The sequence below is a fragment of the Dipteris shenzhenensis genome, chromosome 25 (genome assembly GCF_047967505.1).
Source record: "Dipteris shenzhenensis isolate YYH24624 ecotype China chromosome 25, Dip_SZ_1.0, whole genome shotgun sequence".
NCBI classification, from domain to species: domain Eukaryota; kingdom Viridiplantae; phylum Streptophyta; class Polypodiopsida; order Gleicheniales; family Dipteridaceae; genus Dipteris; species Dipteris shenzhenensis.
Window position 1 is genome coordinate 33,622,768 of NC_141620.1, and position 23,924 is coordinate 33,646,691.

A 23,924-nucleotide genomic window follows, 5' to 3' on the forward strand; every position below is an offset into this window, starting at 1 on the left:
AGGCCAGAGACTGCACTGTGTGAAGCAATGCAGATATGCCATGTGTCGAGCTATGCGGTGTTCAGAACAAATAGATTATGTCTCATTATTATGCCAGTGCGCCTTCATGACGTCAGGGAATTTTCGATGAGAGTGCGGGTCCGCACAAAATTCAAATATTCACCTAGAAGAGCATCACATTGTGGCCCCAAAATGGCCTCAAAAATAGTTTCGTGACTGGCTACACCCAAGCAAACGTTGACCCAATACATATATCATGACTAAAAATACATGAGAACTACTAATCCCATCACAAAGACTCTACAATTGTTTGAGTGTACCCAAGGTATAGGAGGCAAGGGGGTAGATGGGACTCAAGGTGGGCAAGAGGGGGGAGGGCGGCTGGGGTCACTACTTGAAAACTGTATATCATCTGCATTCAAGGGATTTTTCCAAATAAAAAGAATCTCAAATATAAATCATTAGGCTTTAAAATGACCCCTTTTTCTATACAAACTTATGATTGTTTTCAATACTTCAATCAAAAAACCCCTTCAGTAAAACTACTACACAAATGGCCATTTTTTAAGCTTATTTTAGGTACTTAGAAACAAAACAAAAAGATGTTCCATCCATAAAAGTAGTGGGATGTCACTAACCATGTCACCATCGATACGTTCATAAAAATAACGGTGTTTCAGAATTATCGACGATGTTTGTATTAATATATTCAATGGAGCAATCAATAATATAGTCCTTGGTATTGTGTGTCAATATAAGATGAGGTAATTTGCATCTATTCCAACGGTAATAATATACTTTCACTCAGCCCTTGACCTCACTTAAAAGGGAAACATTATGTGAGTATTCCAATAGGATTATAATAGAGCTTTAGATTTAGAAAAAATGTTCCTTTCAAGGACAAGGAATGAAAAGGGAAGCTAACACTTCACCATTTCAAAAGGAGTAGATAATGTCGCGAAAGCGATGCATCTGATTAGATGGGAGGGTAAGGCAGATGCGCAAGCTACCAAAGGCATCTTTGGGAGGGCTAAGGAGGATATAAGTGAGTCCCTCGGAGGTGATATAAGGAGGGCCAACATAGATGGGTTGACCGTAACCAAGGTTTGCATCATAAAGGGGTAAACGTGCCCAACTAACAACTGCAAGATTAGGGGCCTTGAAAGTATGTGCCCCACACACCAAAGCCTTGAGATCAGGTTGGACTTGTAGATAGTCCACCGCAGACTGTAGGTACTCATCGTCCATGTGCACTAGCATGTCGCGCACTTGTTGAACGATAGTGGTGAGTGAGCCAACAAGTAGCTCTCTAGAAATCATTGTCGAACTCGTCGAGAAGATGGAATTGCCGCAATAACCCTTGGGTAAGGGTGGTTGGGGGAGCGACCGTCGACAATTGCGTAGAGCTTGGTGGGCTGCTTTTCCGATAGAGCTCGTGCAGTGCAGACGCAGCGCCACATGTGCGCTGCCAAGACCTCATACATGTTGCGCTGCCAAGACCTCATACGTGGTAGGGGCAGGGAAGTCCTCATGAGAAGCCACCTTCTTAAGCGCCTCCAATGCTCTTTAGTGAACACATACATCTCTGTTATGAGATCAACCTTCTTCTTAGGATCATCACTCTCTTGTTCCAATAACTGAGGCGGTGTGTGACACTCACATGCTCACACCTCGGCTTCTGTGGATCCCTTGCTCTCAGCAGCGTCCTGTCTATGAATGGCTTAACCTCCACCTCCTTTCCCCTGGCCACATCTGCCCATGACTTCATAAAATGTAGCAAAATCAGAAGGCCAACTGATCTGAAATTTCTTGTCAGGAACCCAGATGTGGCACTTGCATTGCATTAAATAAATACACTTGACTTCTGCACACACATTTCAGTACATGATTTTGAGTGCAAAATCAGAAGGCCAACTGATCTGAAATTTCTTGTCAGGAACCCAGATGTGGCACTTGCATTGCATTAAATAAATACACTTGACTTCTGCACACACATTTCAGTACATGAATAAATGATAAGTGAAGAACAACAAATGCCTTGTCAATTGTTTAATAAGGTAAAAGACCGTAACTCATGACAAAAGACCACGTTCTGTTCTACTACTCCAGAGAAGACTACACATGGGCAGGCACTCCTTGGCTTGCATTGCCTAACTCCTAACACCTTTATCTTTTTGACTTTCAACCTACAATTGTGATCTTTGACAACCTCCTACATATGTTTAACTCCTAGGATATTGCATGGCCACAAGCTATGTTTCACAGATTGCATCAATGCTTACATAAAAAACCCATCACATGCTTTATGCAACCAAGATGCTGTCTAAAACAGAACATCTTTCAGGCATAGAAGTTTGAGGCTCTTCAAGAGATGTAGTCTACATTGGACCGGCAAGATCAACAAGTAGAGCTGGCGTCACTCTTCTTGCTGAGCCATGAAATGACACCTGCGGCCATCATGAAACAATAACCTGTTGCCGAGCATCTGGTATCCGCCCAGTCTGAATCACAGAATCCACCCAGCTCCGAAAATGTGCTATAAGTCATTCCATATGTGCTTGTACCCTTCAAGTACCTGAGCACCCATAATCCTGATTTCCAGTGATCCTCCCATGGTTGTGACGAGAGCTAATAGAGAGCCCGAACGGCAAAATAGATACATGATCGGGTATAGGTTAAGTAAACCAAGCTTCCGACAAACTGACGATACTTACTATGCACCTCCTAGCGTGCAGGGCACAGGATCCTCTCATGCTTTCCAACAATCATCTCCAGAGTCCAGCGGCAACATTTTAATATATATCATACCTTCCGTCAACGGACGAAAGGACAAAAGGCCATCGATTCGGATACACAGGAGCAGGGACAAATTTTTTGGAATGGATTGGAATGGATTGGAATGAATGATTCTGAGAGAGGGGGAAAGAGATGGATGGAAAACAGAGATAGAGGAGAGAGGATATAGAGCGAAAGAACAGCGGGAGAGGTGAAAAATGCACGCTTGGTTGGCTATGGCGGCTTTGAAGCTTGGTGGCTATGGCAGTTGGAGGCTCCCGAGTCCGAAGGTGAGTTTTTCGTTTTCCCCACGTAAATTTTAGAGATGCATGCGTATTGTCGGAGATCTCAGATAGGCGCCTTGTTAAATTTGTAGGCGTACTGCAAGAGATCTCTAAAATCCGTTTTCCTCTCTATGCTTATCCTACCGAATCAATTCTAACCGAGACAGTCTCTGGCAGGTCACGACGACGAAGATCGAGCGTGGGATTGCTAGAACTAAATTTGAGAATCAACAGATCGCTAGACGAGTAGTCAGACATAGTCTATGAAGATCGAGTGTGGGATTGCTGGAAGTGAATTTGAGAGTGAACAGATCGCTAGACGAGCATGCAAACAGAGTCTATGAAAAGAGAACGATCGATCAACTTTGAACAAAGAGCGTTACGAATAGTTCATGTACCTCTACCAAAAGTTCCGCTCCCGGTATCCATGGACTCCACAGCTCCCTCCGCTCTAGACATTCGCAGGGTCGAAGATACCACAGAATCGAAACTGAACGGAATTCGCATGTACATTGTACAAATGCAGAGGATGCCTGAGGCCTCTACCCGCCTTCACGCATGCACAGTCCAATCATGGATGCGGGACGTGCAGCGTGCTAGAAACAAGGTCGAGGGAAGTGGTTGGGAGGAGAGGAAGGCGGGATAGGGGATGGAGAGGGTGAGGAATCAAGGATGATTTGATGGACAAGAAAGGCATCGAAGGGCATGGAAGAAGCAGCAGAGATGCCGGAGAAGGAGACGAAGGGGGAGTCGGGACTCGGGAGAGAAGACAGGCCGAGCGGCGAGGACACTGGCAACCAGTGGCAAGAGAAGAAGAAGAAGTCCCGACTCGCAGGGAGGCTGGAGCACGAAAGATATTGGAGCCTCAGCTGCTACTAACCAGCATGGACAAAATTTGAGCGGGACTAATTAAATTGGAGTAGGTGGCTCACACGAGCCACAGTCCACCACCACCGAAAATCATTCATGCTCTTTGGATTCCCTAAGATCGGAATCCGGATTTCATCTAAACATATGAATTTTTTTTTTAAAAACCAGTTTTTCATTTGACAATTAAAATAGATTGACATTTTTCATGTGAAAATGACAAAAGCTATTTTGCATTGTCATTTGACAAAGAAATTCTAAATCAATGTGTAATTGACACAAAAAAGGGCTAATGACATAGATATCCTTGTCAAATTTTGTCCCTGTGTTGGAGGAGCTACGCGTAGACTGTCTGTTGGTGATGTGGCATAGTGATGGACCAGACTGACAGTGGTGGCTGGCAGCGTGAGCCTCGGCAACGCAAGACCCAAAAATAATGATAGCGCAGAGCTGAGTCATGCACCACGTGATTGGGCAAGGGAAGATTTGAAGTTTGGAGGAGGGTAGGATGTGATGCCATGCGGAGGAGAGGAAGACTGACTCTGACTGACGCAAAGGTGGCAATTGTTGGAAGGGTCGTCTACACGTCTGCCTCGCCCCACGTGTCTCTCGCACCTCCAATCGCACATTCTCAGACTGCACACGCACACGGGACAAAAGCAACAAAGGACTGTGCAACGTGGGGTAGAAGAGAGGACTGCACAACGAGACTGTGAGGTGGCACAGAGTTCCACGTCGGATCTATTGTGAGGTGGCGTGCGACTGCCAGCTGAGGTGGCACAACATAGTGCACATTGCACGCACCATGTGGCATCTTACAGCGCACGAGGCAGAGAGGCACTGTCTAAACGCACACGTCATGTGGCATGTCACAACACTGATCACGCGAGACACGCCAGCAGCACCGCAACCACTACCAGTACACGCCGCAAGAGATATAGATGAGAGAGAGAGAGAGGGAGAGAGCAAGAGAGGGAGGAGAGAGAGGAGACTAGAGAGAGAGAGATCGAGAGAGAGAGAGAGAGAGAGAGAGAGAAGATGAGAAAGAGAAAGAGAGCAGAGAGAGAAAATGAGAGAGAGAGAGAGAGAGAGAGGAGACGCGAGAGAGACAGAGAGGGAGAGAGGGAGGAGAGAGAGTGGAGAGAGAGGAGGCTAGAGAGAGAGAGAGCAAAGAGAGAGAGAGAGAGAGACAGAAGATGAGAGAGAGAAAGAGAGCAGAGGAGAAAATGAGAGAGAGAGAGAGAGAGAGAGAGAGAGGAGATGCGATAGAGACAGAGAGGGAGAGAGGGAGGAGAGAGAGTGGAGAGAGAGGAGGCTAGAGAGAGACAGAGAAAGCAAAGAGAGAGAGAGAGAGAGAGATACATGTGAGAACGCGATAAGGGGGGGAAGGGGGGGAGAGAGAGAGAGAGAGAGAGAGGGGGGGGGGAGGGAGGGAGCAAGAGAGAGAGAGAATAAAGAGAGAGAGGGAGAGAGAGAGAGAGAGAGAGAGAGAGAGAGAGAGAGAGATGTATATAATACATACAAAATAGATTGAGAGCGAGACATAAATATATAATATAATATAATATATATGATAATATAATATATATCATATTGTATAACAGATGAGAGAGAGAGAGAGAGAGAGCTACATGCGAGAAGGCGATAAGGGGGGAGAGAGGGAGGGGGGGAACAGGGGGGGGGAGGGGGGAGAGAGAGAGAGAGAGAGAGAGAGAGGGGGGGGGGAATGGAGGGAGCAAGAGCGAGAGAATAAAGAGTGAGGTAGAGAGAGAGAGAGAGAGAGGGGGGGGAGGGAGGGAGCAAGAGCGAGAGAGAGAGAGAGAGAGAGAGAGAGAGAGAGAGCAGAAGGCGATAAGGGGGGAGAGAGGGGGGGGAAGGGAGGGGGGGAAAGGGGGGGAGAGAGAGAGAGAGAGAGAGAGAGAGAGAGAGAGAGAGAGAGAGAGCTACACACGAGAGAGAGAGAGAGAGAGCTCATATATAATTAATTAATAAAAATGTGATCGCATCCTTGGAGCCGAGAGCAATGCGTCTAGGACTACTAGCACACGAGGAGATAGAGATAGAGAGAGAGAGAGTAGTCTTATGGCACAGGTGGTAAATTGGAAATTCATATCATAAAAATTTCCCATTGATTGAAACTCTAATGTTATACAAAATATGGAAAGCCCATCTATTTAAATTGGAGGTTGACCATCTATATACTTCACTTTGATTATCCCATAACCAAGATTGAGTGAGCTAAGCCAAGGTGCTCCTAGAGTTAGAATTTTATTTATATAAACTAGAGATATTACACCACCTTCAAACCCAGTGGAGTGGGTCTCTTACCCGTCATAGACGGGTTTGGCTACTTGTAAACCTTAAACACATTGAAAGCCCTTAAACTTCTAGTAACCCACATTTAAGCCTCATACTAACCATAATTTGGAAGGTCAAATTGACGAAACGAACCAAGTCATCCCTTAGGACCTTGCGGGCCAAAAACACGTAGTTGAGAGTGGAAGGAAGTGCCAGCCAACCAGAATATAGTCCGACTGCTACAAAGGAGAACGAGGAGAGGAGAACTAACGGGATTGATCGCTCTCGCCGTTATGTCAGGTCGTTGAGGCAGGTCATCTCCACGTCCAACTCAGCGTATGCTTGCTGGCCTTTCCCAAACCACAAAACAAGTAGGATGGAAATTATCCTGAGGCACTGGTTACGAATGTAGGGGAAAGACCATACATATAACCAAGCAAGCGCATTTCTCTCTCTCTCTCTCTCTCTCGGTTGATCGGCACATAGACACCTCGATATTTTTGCAAGAGGAATTTCCATTCAACCTAGCACACATTGAAATGAGATCCTCTACTTGCATTTCCTTTGCTCGACTTCTACCTTTTTCAACTGGATGGTCATGGAAACCCACATGCACTGAGCATGCACTGCACATCTCGTTGTCTTCACTCGTTCATGGGGAAAGCAATAATATATAATAGCACTGCATAGGTAAACACACTCTGGTATTGCATCACAATGCTTGCACACAAGTGACCCCAAGGCTGGATCAATGGGGCCAGGTAGAGGAGGTCTCCTAAGCTTTCCTTTCCATTGTGTATCATTTAAAACTCCCATTCATTCAAAGAAAGGACAATCCAAATTACAACATCTCAAATAACCTGAACATCTACTCATTCTCACAACACCATTGAAGCAGTCTTGCGAACATGTGGAATATTTTGTCCAAACATGACCATCAGCATTCTGTTCCATTCCAGACATTGGTGAACCCTTAGGCATAGGTGGAAGTTCGAAGACAATATATCCATCGTAAGTTAGAGGAAGCTCAGTAACCTTCTCCACCCGAATTGCAGATTTGAGCGCAACATGAAGAGAACTATTCAAAGGCATCCTCTCTATAAGCGAAACCACACTATTCAGTTCATGATTCATAAAGTCACCATGAGTACCTCTTTTATAGGGCATGTGAACTCTTAAGGTTGATTGTTGGCTACCACTAATCTTGAACCCTTTCTGACCATCCTCTAAGTTCACCACTGGAAGTACAATGGCAAGCTCATCTATTCTGATTTCTTGATGCAGCTCAATGTCCTCGTTCTCAATGTGAAAGTGTTCCTTAAGCTCCACCAATGAAACCTCCAAGAAAGGAGTGTCAAAACGAATGGTCAATGATTCATGTTCTCCAAGGCAAATGAAAATTGAGAAAGGCATGATTCAAATGCTAGAGCCAAGATGTAGCACCAAACGACACCAACCAAAGAATAAGAGAAAAGCTAGCTACACAAAGGGTCTGGAAGCAGGGAGGCAAAAGAAGAAATGGCATAGATGTGTTGGAGACCGAAGATAATGGAGCAAAGAGAAGTGCTGAAAGAGCCACTGAGAGGGATTATGGGAGAGAAGAGAAGAAGCAAGTTCGTCTCTATAAGTGTCAAATGCAAATGGATGTCACTATTACATCCAAGGTGGTCGTTTAACTGCAAGTATTTATTGAACAATATGTGTTTATTTGTTTAGAATAATGGTAATCTTTGAACAAGATGCCTTCATGCATATAGTAACTTCAATGACGCCTCCATGCATTTCATTCAATCAGTAAGGGTGTACATTGAAGTGAGGACTTCGAACTTCGAGCGCTCCGGCCTCCAAGATGCACACAAGGACAACTCCAAGATGGGACAACACTCTCCAAGATGAGACATCACTTCGAACTTCACGACAAACGGGACATCACTCTCCAAGGTCATGACTCACGGGATCCAATTTCCAAGGCTTCAGTAGCCTCCCACGGTCATGCTCTCATAGCCTCGCTGTGTCATACGGTCTTCATCATCTCAATGTCTCACAAACTCCTAGGTAGACCATTAGTTGCAAAATCAGGAGAATCAACAGCTCGTAGCCTCGGTATCAAGTGGGTTTGGCCAAGAGTCCAAGATGCATACGCAAATGGTCAAGTTGCTTGTAGTGACGTAGATGGTGGAATGTGATTTAGCTCCACCCTCAAAGGCGGTAGTGCAAGCCTATCGTAGATGACAAGATGATGGTATAGACGACGGTCGACTTGCTTCTACTGCTCCTTCGCTCATCGTCTCCTCACTGCCCTCCTTCAAACCTCATCACCGCCTCCTCACTGCCCTCCTTCAAACTCCTCACCGCCTCCTCACTGCCCTCCTTCAATCCTCCTCACCGCCCTCCTTCAAACCTCCTCCCTCCATCACCTCGTAGCTTTCCAACTCCCTCCACAATCACAACAACTGCAACCCTTCCCTCTCTTCCTTGGCGATGTACCTTACACCTCCGCCCAGCTCCTTGCCTCTGTAGATTCCTTGGCTCACCGCCTTCGTTGCGAAGGTTATCTTGAACAAGCATGGATCAGAGAGCAAACTCAAAGGAAGATTGGAAACCTTATCGGTCCATCGGTGGAATACATCGTTGCTATCCTTGCGGTGCTCAAATGTGGCGCAGTCTTCATTTCGCTCGATCCATTTTGGCCCACACGAAGGATTTCGACAATCGTGGCTGATTCAAAGCCTTGCCTCTTATTGACCTGCAACACAAATCCATCTTTGTCTGCTAAACTCAATGTCGAGCTTCCCATCCTCTCCCTATTTCCTGGATTCGCAAAGATGCCCAAGAACCACATAGTTAGACATGGTGCCGATGGTGGACATGGTCCCTCCCTAATGCTTCCGTCTCCTCCCCCAAATGCTCCTGACACTCCTCTAACACTCCCCACCCCCTTCCATTCCTGCCCTCTCATCTTCCCATAGTTCAAATGCTGTGGTGGCAGTTGGACTACCTGGGGCAGCAAAACAGACGCGCTGCCTCTTTTGCTGCCCCAGGCTATTGGATATATGCCTTTTTGGATAGTCGAATTAGTCTGCATTTTGGCTTCGAATTTTATCTCCTCGGGCTCTTCACGACTTTTTTTTGCTCCATTTTGTTTCTTACTGCATTTTGCTTGCGTTGCTTGGTGGTAGTTGCTTAGGACTTGATGGTGTTCACAGGTTTTTTATTGACTTGGTTGTGTAGCAGCCCGCCGACGTATCATTTCATTTCATAGGACTTGCCGTCAAAAATTTATTCCCATATTCTACAAACCATGGCATGTACGCCTGCGGTTGCTAGAGTTACCCAGAGCCATGCAAGGGAGGGGAACTGGGACTGTCAAGGGCAGTAAAAGAGGCAGCGCATTAACGTGTTGCCTCTTTTGTTGCCCCAGGCAGGTCCAAGACCCTCTCCCATGTGAGGCATTCAAGTGATATTCAACTCTTGAACGGATGAAAGAAGTTCACAAAACAAATGAGCGAGTGCAAGTCCAATGTTCAAGCGTAGAGATAAGAGGAAAAATTTTACAAAACCTTGTAGACCATAGGCATCTAGGTAGCGACCATGGTAAAGAAGGTCGAATTCAAAGAAAATCCTATTTATGCTCTAGAATTGCATGAGAGACCAAAAGAGAGCATGTTAACATGCTGCCTATTTTGGTCCCTCGGGCAGTCCAATAGTCCCCTCCTTGCATAGTGTTCAAAAGACCATGTGACCTATCCCTCCAAGAGTCCAATAGCATTCCAAAGACCATAAGACCTGTACACCAAAGCATACTTTAGACAAAAGATGAAATGGTCGAAGCAACCTTTTGTGAGTATGAAAGAAAGTATTGATACGTGGAGGATTGAGTAGAAAAGCCTTCATGAAAACCCTTCATGAAAAGACATCTTGAGATGCCAAAAAGGATAGCGCGTTAACACGCTGTCCTTTTTCGCCTCTCAACGTGTCTTTTCATGAGGGTAAGGGGTAGGCATAGAAGTGCATATTTACCACTGCAATTCCATATATCCAAGTGTATAGATACCATTGCAAGTTGATATACTATGTGCATTGGAGATGAACCTTTTTCTTTTAGGACACAAGTGCGTGAATGTTCCCTAAACTAGAAGTCAATTGCATTGGTAGATACATGTATTTATGTCTAGATATGTAAAATGATATTTATTCATAAGTGTGAGTTTACACACGTTTGCATTCATATATGTCAGCAATTTGAGATATTTGTTTAAAGCTTTTTCCTCATGAGGTGTACACACTTCATGATTTGTTTGGGGCTTTTCCCTCGTGATATGTATTGCATATGTTTTCATAAACAAAACCTTTATCATATATATATGTGAAAAAGCTCTCATGTTTTTTTGAGCGTATGGATAGATTTGAGAAGACCTTTGAACCTGCCATATGTTATACTCTATCTGTTGTTACATGTTGTTTCTTGTTTTTAGTTTTGGTTTTTATTGAAAAGGTTTTGAGAACTATGATTGGAAAAATGCCTTGTTTTTTGTCTTTTCAGGATGACAGGAAAAAAAGGCAAAAAAGTTCAAGTGGCATACTCTACAAAGGTGACAAGAGGAACAAAAGTAGATCACAATGTTGAATCATCAGTAGGTGGAATGGAAGAGCAAGAAAGTGTGGTGGGTCTAGAGGTTGAAGTATCATCAAATCAAAGAGATGAAGGTCCAAGAGTGGAGGAGGATGAGTTGGATGATAGTGAAGTTCAGGTGGAAGGAGGAGGTGATGTGATTGGCAAATGTAGGATGCTTGATTCAGATCAGTGTCCTCGCATTCCCTTGTGTAGGTTGATACCTTATGCAAGAGTGAGAGGACTTCGTGATAATGTATCTTCACTCAAAAGTACATTTCAAGTAGAGGGCTATCTCCCAGAGGGATGCGTCAATTTTACGAGCAAAAACCTATGAGCAGGTTTATATGAGCGTGTTTTTCAAGAGATTTTAAAAATAGTATTTCTTTAGGAAACATGGTTTTTACACTTTTGTTTTCATTAGAACTAGATCCCTTTATCATAAAATTATACAGACTAGTCACTCATTCATTTTTACATAACATAAATCTTCTTATTCATAGACATCCCTTTGTACCCTTGTTATTAACTTAAAAAAGTATTGAAAAATAATTCATTTAAGAAACGTCCCTCATAATCACTCTCAATATAATAATATTATACATAAATAATTACTTATTAAACACAGTTATATCATATGGCAATATCTTTCAAGTGTTTTTATAATATTAATAACAAGATATTTATGGACATGTTTCTACAAAAGTTTAAATTACTGTAAATAAGTATTAACTTGGGCTTATATATCACTCTCATAAAATACATGTAATATTTAATACTATATATGCAAGGTTTTCCAAAATATAACCCCATAGATGTGCTCAAATGGGGTTTTCCGATCAATTTGAGTGGCTGAATGACTATATTTGGACATTGGATGTGAAATTTATGTCACTTTCCAAAGTGCTATCCAAGGTAGTTGAAAGACCTTGTTCAAAGGGGTTTCGCTGGCGAAACTACCTTGATGGCTTGCTTCAATGAGTTTTCTTTCGAGAAACCCTTTCATAAAGATAGGCTAAGAGAGATTTTTCAATGTCACCCCCTATTAAGTAAAAAGCTGTAAGAAGGATCATAAGGGAATTTTCATAGAGAAGTCTACTCTACATGTGGGTTTCTTCAAAAGCCATCCCATTATGTTCTCACCATTCCCAAAGATTCACATAAATATTCGTGTATAAAATAGGCATTCCTATAATACTTTTCATATTTCTAAGTGAAACTATGTTTTCTTCTGATCCATTTTTGTCATATTTTTGCATAGTTGGAAGCTTTTTTTTTCCTTCGCTCAAACGCTTGGAGGATTTCGCTCGAAAAATGCTCATCCCCCTCCCAGAGAAAGGGTCTTTCATTGTATCTATCTGCAAGAGTGATGGAGAGGAGATAGTTGTGATAGATGATATGAGGAAGAGTTGGTCTCCCACCTGGAGAGAAATGGATGCGGAGTTTGAGAAAGATGTGATGTCTAACACTGACTTTCATTTTATGTCGCAAAAGATGTCATTTGTTTGGGAGGGAAATCATAGGACCACTTCATGGATGAGTGTTATCAAGGAAATCTTTCCTACAAACAAGAAAAGACATGTACAAGTGGTATGCACAATAATTGACCCAAGGAAAATTAGTGAGATTGCTCTCTTGGTAGGGCTACAATGAATGAATTCGTAAGTACATGGACTCTTTGAATCTTCTCCAGATTTGTGTTTTATGCTACTTTATTTATTGATTGGGTTGTGTACTTTGCTGTTTGTTTTCTAGCATGAATGAACATGCCATTATCAAACCCAATCTAAGGGACATACTCATAAATGCACACAACATTTGTAAGTGTGACTCTATGGTGTTTATGAGAACATTGTCTTTGAGTGAGATCAAATCAATAGAGAATTGGAGGGCTCAAGAGAGTATAGGGAAGAAGCCATGGTTTCCATTGACAAGAGGTTATCTGGCAAGGCTTGTCTTCCAGGTAGAATGTTGCATTTGTATTGATGCTTACATCTTTATCACTCCTTTGCTTTCTACAATTGGAACTTATGAATGTAGGTTGAGTACAATATAGAGCTTAAAAGGCAATGGACAAAATTGTGAAGATAGTGGGAGAGAAGGAAGGAGTCTCACTTGCAGCTTTCTCACATACACGATGGGGGATTACACACAAAGGTGGAGGCTGAAAACAGTTTTCCTCTTCTTTGTTGTGAAAGCCAAAAGAACTCTAGTACAAAGAAATAGAAGAACCAAATATGTGGGTCTCAAACCAAACTCAGCTAACTAAAGTGGCATACTAACTCAGCCACGAACTAGAGTAGATAAGGATAGCTGTCATCCAGCTATTATTCATGGGCGGTGTAAATACCGCATCTGCAGCTAACAAGTCGATGACATAAATGCACAATGGTCACCCTGGCATATCACGAGTGGAGCTCGATATCTCAACACCCCCTCGAGCTCAATCCCAATTCCTACACACCAAGCAGGTCTCTGAACTTGCCTAGCTTCTCTGCGCCCAATGCCTTCGTGAATATGTCAACTACTTGATCCTCTGTGCTGACATAAACTAGATCAATAAGACCTAGTAAAACCTTCTCCCACACATAGTGATAATGCACCTCAATGTGCTTTGTTCTAGCATGATAGACTGGGTTATTTGCCAAGTGTCATGTTGTCACAATAAATGACAACTGGCCCATCTGTAGACTGATGCATATCATAAAGTAGCTTATGCAACCAAGCTACCTCACATGCAGCCATTGCTGCACCCTTGTACTCAACCTCTGTGCTCAACAAGGCAACTATAGGCTGTTTCTTGCTACTCCAAGTGATTGCAGCACTCCCAAAAGAGAACACATATCCACTGGTAGATCGTCTATCAGAAATACTACCAGCCCAATCAACATCAGTGTATCCATGCAATTGTATCTGAACCCCAGGCTCATAAAATAGTCCATACTGCAATGTGGACTTCACATACTTGAGTATGTGTTTAGCCGCATCCAAATGTGGTTTCCTTGGAGTTTGCATAAACTGACTTACCAATCCAATAGCATAGCTCAAATCTGGCCTGGTAATAGTCATATAAATCAAACTTCCTACTATGCATCTGTACATAGTAGGGTCTTCTAGAAGCTCACTTGCATCTGCGCTCAGCTTCACATTCTGCTCCAAAGGAACTGAAATAGGCTTACAGCCTGTCATCCCATATTTGGATAGTATGTCCAATCCATACTGCCTCTGCAAGAGCTATATCCCACTTGGTGATCTAATCACCTCAATGCCCAAGAAATAATGCAGCCCTCTCAAATCCTTCATCTCAAACTTCTGCTTCAATAGCATTTTCACATGAAGGATATCCTCATCACTATCACCTGTGATGATCAAATCATCAACATAGATGACAAGCAGCATAATACCTTTCTTTGTTTTTCTCACATAAAGTGAGAAATCTGCCTTGTAAATCCGAAATCCAATAGTGACAAGATACTGTCCTATCTTGTCAGACCATGCTCCAGGTGCTTGCTTTAAGCCATACAATGCTTTCTTCAACCTACAAACAAACTCAAGATGGACAGCATGAACATAACTTGGTGGCTGCTCCATAAAGACCTCTTCTTGCAAATCACCATGCAAGAAGGCATTCTTTACATCCATCTGATGTAAAGACCATCCCTTTGATGCAGCCATAGCAATGACTACTCTTACGGTTGCCATCCTTGCAACCAGACTGAATGTTTCTTCATAATCAATCCCATATGTTTGTGCATACCCCTTGACAACTAATCTTGCCTTGTATCTGTTCATAGAACCATCTGCATTGTGCTTCACCTTATAAACCCACTTACAGCCAATTGCATTCTTGTCTTTAGGCAAAGGCACCAATTCCCATGTAGCATTTGCTTCCAAGGCATCCATTTCTTCATCCATGGCTTTCTCCCATTTTTCTTTTCCCATGGCTTGCTCAAAAGAAGTGGGTTCTGGTTCCTGTATCACTTTGACCATATAGGCATAGTGAATGGCTGTAAATCCATCATAATTCAGCCTATCCACAAGATACCTAGCTCTAGTAGACCTGCGCAAAATAGGCTCACTTCTAGGTGCTCTCAAAACATCCCTGGTCTTCCTTACTCTAGGTGTAACAACAGAAGGAATACCCAACTCATCATCAATGCTCTATTATGAGCCACTGGATTCACCATCCACATAAGAGTGACTTGCATTCACATCAGACATGGGCTGATCTACCTTCTCTTTTCCTTTTCATGATACCTGCATACCACTATCTGCATTGCTTTGAGGAGATTCTTCTTATCTCAACCTGCTTGTCCATGGCGAAGTATGTGAACCACTGCTAGAGGACACTGCCGGTCCACTAATATTTTGTGATTGCTGCTGTGAATTCTGTGCAGCATTACCATTTTGTGCATTTATACCATCAATCACATTTACTGGTTTATACTAGCTGCTCATCTCATCAAAAACATCTCTGCTTACTGTAAACTTACGAGTAGAAGGGTTATAGCATCTATACCCTTTCTGCTACAGAGAATAACCAATAAAGATGCACTTCTCAGCTTCTGGATCCAACTTGGACCTCAACTCATCTGGCACATGAACATAGGCAATGCAACCAAAAATTTTCAAATGAGAAATATTTGGTTTCCTACCAGTATACATCTCCTCTGGCATCATGCCATGTATTGATGCAGTGGGAGTCCTGTTCATTATGTAAACTGCTGTAGCAACTGCTTCAGCCCAATAATAGTCTAGTAGGTCTTTTTCATTTAGCATGGCCCAAGATACCTCTCCAATATGCCTATTTTTCCTTTCTACAAGTCCATTTTGCTGTGGGGTATGACTGCATGAATATTGCTGCTTTATGCCATGCTCCTGCAGGAACCTTGCAAACTCATTTGAGAGGTACTCTCCCCCTTCATCTGACCTTAGGCATTTTATTCACAGTCCTGTTTCTTTTTCAACCATAGCTTTAAAAGCTTTGAAATGCCCAAACACTTCACTTTTCTTTTTCATAAAATTCACCCAAACTTTTCTGCTGTAGTCATCAATAAAAGTGACAAAATAATGACAGCCTCCAATAGATGCAGCTTTAGTAGTCCACACATCAGAGTGGATTAATTCCAATGGCTTCTTACTCTCTTGAACATGCCTAGAAAATGGTTTCCTTGCCTGTTTTCCAAATTGACAGGCTTCACATACCTTATGCATTTTTGCAACCTTGAATTTAGGCAATCCAGCAACAATATTTTGGGCCTGCATTGATTTAAGTCATTGTACATTAACATGACCAATGCGTTTATGCCAAATATCAATATCTGCAACTACACGGATCCCATGTGCAAACATTGCTGCACTCAATTCAGGCATGTCCGCATCCACGTAAACATCCTACCCTTCTTCTTTCGTTTTGCTATCAAGCGACCGTTATTTTTCATATCCTCAACAAAGCATCCATGAGGATTAAATCTGACCTGCAAGCCCTACTCAACCATTTGATCAACTGAAACCAGGTTCTTGGTGATGTTTGGGACATCAAACAGGTATTTGCATAGACAAAGGAATTTTACCAATGTGCACAATAGGATGTGCAGTATCATCACCAGTCTCCACAAATCCTAGTCTTTCCATTTTCCTTGCATCCTACATCCATTCTGCATGACCTGTCATGTGGTTTGACGCACCTGAGTCAACATACCACACATCATTGCTTTCTTCTGCACTTGTCACAGGATTGGTCATGTGTTGCACCATAAACAGATGCTCATTTCTGTCATCACCCTGTCTACTAGAAGATGAATAATTCCCTTACTGCAATTTTTCATTCATGATGTCATTCTGCTTTTTGTAGCAGTCTTTAGCCATATGACCCATTTTACCACAATAGTAGCTTTCAACATTGCTGTTTGCATTTTGACCTCTCTGCCATCCACCACGGCCTCTTTGGCTCCCCCTGCCTCTAGAGTTACCATGTCCTCCTCCATAGGATTGGTTTTCTTGAGTTTGCTGCATATTCTAATTTCTACCATGGCCTCCAGATTGGCCTCCTCTACCTCTGCCTCTACCTCTTCCAGCATTTGAGTAGAAGACAGTTTCTTTTGAAGTTCCTCCTGAAGAAGATGCACCACCATTTCTCTGCTCTTCAGAAATTAGAAGAGCAAACAACTCCTCAAAATCAGGAAATTTTTCACAAACGGCAATGGATGTCTGGAACTGTGCATAATCCTTTCCTAGACCATTCAAGGTCACAGAAACTAAATCATCATCTTCCATTGGCGACCCAATGGAAGCAAGTGCACCTGCAATTTTCTTCACCTTCATGTGGTAGTCATTGACGCTCATATTTTTTCTGTGCACATTGTGTAACTCCTGCTTGAGCTGCATTTTCCTAGCTTGTGTATTTGTGTTGTACATCTTTACCAAAATATCCCATGCCTCCTTTGGCATACTTGCATCCTGAATATGCACAATCATAGAATCTGAAATACTGATAGACAGCTAGTACATAACTTTTCTGGCTCTCTCATGCCATCCTTTAAATGCCTGCATTTCCTATTGATTGGGAACATTAGGAAGAACTAGTTCTTCTTCATTTCCAGTAATGAACTCCCAATAGCCTTTTCCCATAAGGAAATTCGTCATTCTAAACTTCCATGCTTGGAAGTTTTTCTTGTCAAGATTTTCAGTGACAATCTATGAAAGAGAATCAGACGCCATTATAGAACACTGCAAAAAATTCTATCATTGCAAAAAAACATAGCTTCTGCCTCACACAGGCAAATCCGCAAAACTAACGAAAGTGGTATTTGACCACACAGTCACTTCCTAATGACGATTTTGCATGAACAGGCAATAAGGATGATTTTGTAACTCCCAATACCTCTACGCACAGGCATACGATGCAATTTTTGCGGTAACTTTTCACCGACCTACAAAGCAATGGTCGCATAACAAAAGCAGGGCCTTTTTCTGAGTGCCTGCAAAGAACTTACGCCTTCAAAACGGGCCCTGAAATGGCCTCGAATCAGAAAAAGAAAGTCACCAAGGGCTTCACCCCTCCCGCAGCATATACTGCCCTCTCGCCACACCGCGAAGGGCGTCTCAATCTGAGACAGTGCACTCTTGCACTTCCAGTTGTGCTACTAGTAAAGATTTTCTCCCAAACTCGAAAAAAGAAAAGTAACACTGGTCCTCTTACCAGGACACTGCGAACTTGGTTTGCTTTCTTGAGCTCCTTACCACAAACCAGGCTCTGATACCATGTGAAGATAGTGGGAGAGAAGGAAGGAGTCTCACTTGCGGCTTTCTCACATACACAATGGGGGATTACACACAAAGGTGGAGGCTAAAAACAGATTTCCTCTTCTTTGTTGTGAAAGCCAAAAGAACTCTAGTACAAAGAAATAGAAGAACCCTATATGTGGGTCTCAAACCAAACTCAGCTAACTAAAGTGGCATACTAACTGAGCCATGAACTAGAGTAGATAAGGATAGCTGTCATCCAGCTATTATTCATGGGCGGTGTAAATACCACATCTGCAGCTAACAAGTCGGTGACATAAATGCACAACGGTCACCCTGGCATATCATGAGTGGAGCTCGATATCTCAACAAAAATATCTACAAAGCTACCTTTAGATCAAAGGGGAGAGGCAAAAGGAAAGCAGTGTACCATAATTCAAAAGAGAATTGCTGATAGGATGGGAAAGGTGTGAATTGAATTTTCTATACTTTGTTGCATTTATTTTGAAGTTAAGTGACTGACATGTCATCTTTGGATAGGTGTTGAATTGTATAGATCCTGGTCTTGGAGAGGCTTGGTTGGAAAAGTTGTTTGCCTTGTGCTTTAATGGTACGGACTCTTGCGTGACATTGGAGAAGCTCCAACTCATTGCAAAGTCTGATTTGAGATTAGAAAAAAAAAATAATTTCCTTTCTTTGTTAGAAGCCACTAAACCTATGCGAGACATGTACTTCATGCCTGTGGGCGACCTTGAGTACAGAGCATGTGTTTCTTCTACCAATACAAATCATCTTTCATGGTGTTTGTTTGTTTCTTACCAATGGCATCACTCTTATTTTTTTATTATAAAATTGCGTCAACTTTTACTGTTTAGGTGGATTAGTAGAGAGATATTTTTGGAGAAGGTGGAGAGACAGTCATTGAAAGTGCTTGAAGATTTGAGGGTGATCACAACAATGGGCATGCCTTTGGATACCCCTAAGGATTATACATTGCAGCAATACATGGAGGATATAAAACTGGAGGGGTGAAAACATATGTTTGTGGTGCTAAGATCAAAGGAAACAAAGATGGAGAGCAAGGGTGGAAAAAAAGGAGATGGACTATCTGAGTTGGACATGGCTGCCCATAGGGTGGTTTATAGGTATGTTGTCAATTCATTTAAAGGTTCATTTTTCATTTCTCTATGTTTGTGCTGTTGATTCATGTAATTACACAATCATTGATGGTTGTTCCACTTGATTTCTTGACCTTTTGATGGTTTGGGAGATCCAATTTTTTTTTGTTTCTTGGTTGATAGATATCTCTCCCACTTGGCAATAGAGAAAAGGATCTCTGACATTCCAAATTTGTGCAAGAGTTGGGTGGAGATTGTGGTCATGCTGCATGCATGTATCCATCTAGCATGCACTGTCTCTCTCAATGGGAATTAGCACATTGTCCCTGGTGGATAGATTTCCCTAAAGGACAAGTACTGGTGTGGGAAAGAGACTTGTACAATACTTATGCTTCACAAAAAGCCAATGAAGCAAGTAAGGACAAAGTGGAGGGAAGCTCAAGGAGAGATGAGAAAGAGAAAGAGAAACAAGAACATCCTACAAAAAAAGGTAAGGAAGATACAATATGATTGTTTGTTGATGTTGTCTTCAATTCGTTTTGACATTGCATTAATAAGTTTATGATTGTTCTCTTTCTAGATGAGGGAGATACAATATGATTGTTTGTTGATGTTGTCTTCAATTCGTTTTGACATTGCATTAATAAGTTTATGATTGTTCTCTTTCTAGATGAGGAAGATACAATATGATTGTTTGTTGATGTTGTCTTCAATTCGTTTTGACATTGCATTAATAAGTTTATGATTGTTCTCTTTCTAGATGAGATGAGCACCTGGTATAAACCAGTAAATGTGATGATTGATGTAGATGCACAAAATGGTAATGCTACACAGAACTCACAGCAACAATCACAAAATATCAGTGGACCTGCAGTGTCCCCTAGCAGTGGTTCACATACTTCGCCATGGACAACAGGCAGATTGAGATCAGGAGAATCTCCTCAAAGGAATGCAGATAGTGGTACGTAGGTATCACAAAAAGGAAAAGATAAGGTAGATCAGCCCATGTTTGATGTGAATGCAGGTCACTCTTATGTGGATGGTGAATCCAGTGGCTCAGAACAGAGCATTGATGATGAGTTGGGTATTCCTTCTGTTGTTACACCTGGAGTAAGGAAGACCAGGGATGTTTTGAGAGCACCTGGAAGTGAGCCTATTTTGCGCAGGTCTACCAGAGCTAGGTATCTTGTGGATAGGCTGAAATATGATGGATTTACAGCCATTCACTATGCCTATATGGTCAAAGTGATACAGGAACCAGAACCTATTTCTTTTGAGCAAGCCATGGGAAATGAAAACTGGGAGAAAGCCATGGATGAAGAAATGGATGCCTTGGAAGCAAATGCTACATGGGAATTGGTGCCTTTGCCTAAAGACAAGAATGCAATTGGCTGTAAGTGGGTTTATAAGATCAAGCACAATGCAGATGGTTCTGTGAATAGATACAAGGCAAGATTAGTTGTCAAGGGGTATGCACAGACATACGGCATTGATTATGAAGAAACATTCAGTCCAGTTGCAAGGATGGCAACTGTAAGAGCAGTCATTGCTATGGTTGCATCAAAGGGATGGTCTTTACATTAGATGGATGTAAAGAATGCCTTCTTGCATGGTGATTTGCAAGAAGAGGTCTTTATGGAGCAGCCACCAGGTTATGTTCATGCTATTCATCCTGAGTTTGTTTGCAGGTTGAAGAAAGCCTTGTATGGCTTGAAGCAAGCACCTAGAGCATGGTCTGACAAGATAGGACAGTATCTTGTCACTATTGGCTTTCAGATTTCCAAGGCAGATTTCTCACTCTATGTGAGAAAAACAGAGAAAGGTATTATGCTGCTTGTCATTTATGTTGATGATTTGATCATCACAGGTGATAGTGATGAAGATATCCTTCATGTGAAAATGCTATTGAAGCAGAAGTTTGAGATGAAGGATTTGGGAGAGCTGCGTTATTTCTTGGGCATTGAGGTGATTAGATCACCAAGTGGGATATAGCTCTTGCAGAGGCAGTATGGATTGGACATGCTGTCCAAATATGGGATGACAGGCTGTAAGCCTATTTCAGTTCCTTTGGAGTAGAATGTGAAGCTGAGCAAGTATGCAGGTGAGCTTTTGGAAGACCCTACTATGTACAGACGCATAGTAGGAAGTTTGATTTATATGACTATTACCACGCCAGATTTAAGCTATGCTATTGGATTGGTAAGTCAGTTTATGCAGGCTCCAAGGAAACCGCATTTGGATGCGGCTAGATGCATACTTAGGTATGTGAAGTCCACATTGCAGTATGGACTATTTTATGAGGCTGGGATTCAGATACAGTTGCATGGATACACTGATGCTGATTGGGCTAGTAGTACTTCTGATAGATGATCTACCAGTGGATATGTGTTCTCTTTTGGGAGTGCTGCAGTCACTTGGAGCAGCAAGAAACAGCCTACAGTTGCCTTGTCGAGCACAGAGGCTGAGTACAGGGGTGCAGCAATGGCTGCATGTGAGGTAGCTTGGTTGCATAAGCTACTCTATGATATGCATCAGTCTACAGATGGGCCAGTTGTCATTTATTGTGACAACATGAGCAGTATACACTTGGCAAACAACCCAGTCTATCATGCTAGAACAAAGCACATTGAGGTGCATTATCACTATGTGTGGGAGAAGGTTTTACTAGGTCTTATTGATCTAGTTTATGTCAGCACAGAGGATCAGGTAGCTGACATATTCACGAAGGCATTGGGCACAGAGAAGCTGCGCAAAGTTCAAAGACCTGCTTGGTGTGCAAGAATTGGGATTGAGCTCGAGGGGGAGTGTTGAGATATCGAGCTCCACTCGCGATATGCCAGGGTGACCGTTGTGCATTTATGTCACTGACTTGTTAGCTGCAGATGCGGTTGGTACACTGCCCACGAATAATAGCTGGATGACAGCTATCCTTATCTACTCTAGTTTGTGGCTCATTAGTTAGTTGAGTTTGGTTTGAGACCCTTCTTCTATTTCTTTGTACTAGAGTTCTTTTGGCTTTACACAACTAAGAAGAGGAAAACTGTTTTCAGCCTCCACCTGTGTGTGTATTCCCCCATTGTGTATGTGAGAAAGCTGCAAGTGAGACTCCTTCCCTCTCTCCCACTATCTTCACAATTTCATCACTGGCTACAGCAACCCTGATTCCTTAGCATCCAGCCTCCGTCCTCTACTGTTTCTAGCACACCATCGAAGCTTCTTTCATAGGAGCACATGGTTGGGAGGCAGCGCCATCTATTGTATCAGTTCTACAGTAATCAAATTTTTTATTCTCCATACTATCTAGTTTTCTCTCTTGCGTACGAGATCCTGTTATCTATTGAGCACAGACGTTGTATGCTTTTCTTACAAGTCTTTACATCACATGGATGTAAAGAATGCCTTCTTGCATGGTGATTTGCAAGAAGAGGTCTATATGGAGCAGCCACCACATTATGTGCATGTTGTTCATCCTGAGTTTGTTTGCAGGTTGAAGAAAGCCTTGTATGGCTTGAAGCAAGCACCCAGAGCATGGTCTGACAAGATAGGATAGTATCTTGTCACTCTTAGCTTTCAAATTTCCAAGGCAGATTTCTCACTTAATGTGAGAAAAACAGAGAAAGGCATTATGTTGCTTGTCATTTATGTTGATGATTTGATCATCACAAGTGATAGTGATGAAGATATCCTTCATGTAAAAATGCTATTGAAGCAGAAGTTTTAGATGAAAGATTTGGGAGAGCTGCGTTACTTCTTGGGCATTGAGATCATTAGATCCACAAGTGGGATATGGCTCTTGCAGAGGCAGTATGGATTGGACGTGCTATCCAAATATGGTTTGATAGGCTGTAAGCCTATTTCGGTTCCTTTGGAGCAGAATGTGAAGTTGAGCACAGATGTAGGTGAGCTTCTGGAAGACCCTACTATGTAGAGATGCATAGTAGGAAGTTTGATTTATATGACTATTACCACGCCAGATTTGAGCTATGCTATTGGGTTGGTATGTCAGTTTATGCAGGCTCCAAGGAAACTACATTTGGATGCAGCTAGATTCATACTAAGGTATGTGAAGTCCACATTGCAGTATGGACTATTTTATGAGACTGGGGTTCGGATACAGTTGCATGGATACACTAATGCTAATTGGGCTGGTAGTATTTCTGATAGACGATCTACCAGTGGATATGTGTTCTCTTTTGGGAGTGTTGCAGTCACTTGGAGCAGCAAGAAACAGCCTACAGTTGCCTTGTCGAGCACAGAGGCTGAGCACAGGGGTGCAGCAATGGAAGCATGTGAGGTAGCTTGGTTGCATAAGCTACTTTATGATATGCATCAATCTACAGATGGGCTAGTTTTCATTTATTGTGACAACATGAGCATTATACACTTGGCAAATAACCTAGTATATCATGCTAGAACAAAGCACATTGAGGTGCATTATCACTATGTGCGGGGGAAGGTTCTAGTAGGTTTTATTGATCTAGTTTATGTCAGCACAAAGGATCAGGTAGCTAACATATTCACGAAGGCATTGGGCATAGAGAAGTTGTGCAAGTTCAGAGACCTGCTTGGTGTGCAGGAATTGGGATTAAGCTCGAGGGGGAGTGTTGAGATATCGAGATCCACTCGTGATATGCAGGGTGACCATTGTGCATTTATGTCACTGACTTGTTTGCTGCAGATGCGGTTGGTACACCGCCCATGAATAATAGCTGGATGACAGCTATC